Source organism: Rhincodon typus, chromosome 26 (assembly GCF_021869965.1).
Source record: "Rhincodon typus isolate 14 chromosome 26, sRhiTyp1.1, whole genome shotgun sequence".
NCBI lineage: Eukaryota > Metazoa > Chordata > Chondrichthyes > Orectolobiformes > Rhincodontidae > Rhincodon > Rhincodon typus.
The window spans coordinates 1,637,251-1,637,783 of NC_063357.1; the positions used below are offsets into that span (position 1 = coordinate 1,637,251).

At 56.5% G+C, this 533-nt stretch overlaps 1 protein-coding gene across 1 annotated transcript in view; it reads left to right on the plus strand.

Annotated features, from left to right (window-relative positions):
• Window positions 1-533, plus strand: part of LOC109921684 (pigment epithelium-derived factor-like) — a 23,654-nt gene that overhangs the window by 12,441 nt on the left and 10,680 nt on the right. The gene's annotated exons all lie outside the window — the stretch shown is intronic.

The window sequence follows — 533 nt, forward strand, 5'->3', positions numbered from 1 at the left end:
CTCACTGGGGTACAGTCCCACACACACTGACTCTCACTGGGATACAGGGTCCCACAACACTGACACTCACTGGGGTACAGTCCCACACACACTGACTCTCACTGGGGTACAGTTCCGCACATGCTGACTCTCACTGGGGTACAGTCCCACACGCACTGACTCTCACTGGGGTACAGTCCCACACGCACTGACTCTCACTGGAGTACAGACCCACACACACTGACTCTCACTGGGCTACAGGGTCCCACACACACTGACACACACTGGGGTACAGTCCCACACACACTGACTCTCACTGGGGTACAGTCCCACACACACTGACTCTCACTGTGGTACAGTCCCACACACACTGACGCTCACTGGGTACAGTCCCACACACAAACTGACTCTCACTGGGGTACAGACCCACACACACTGACTCTCACTGGGGTACAGGGTCCCACACACACTGACACTCACTGGGGTACAGTCCCACACACACTGACTCTCACTGGGGTACAGTCCCACACACACTGACTCTCACTGGGGTACAG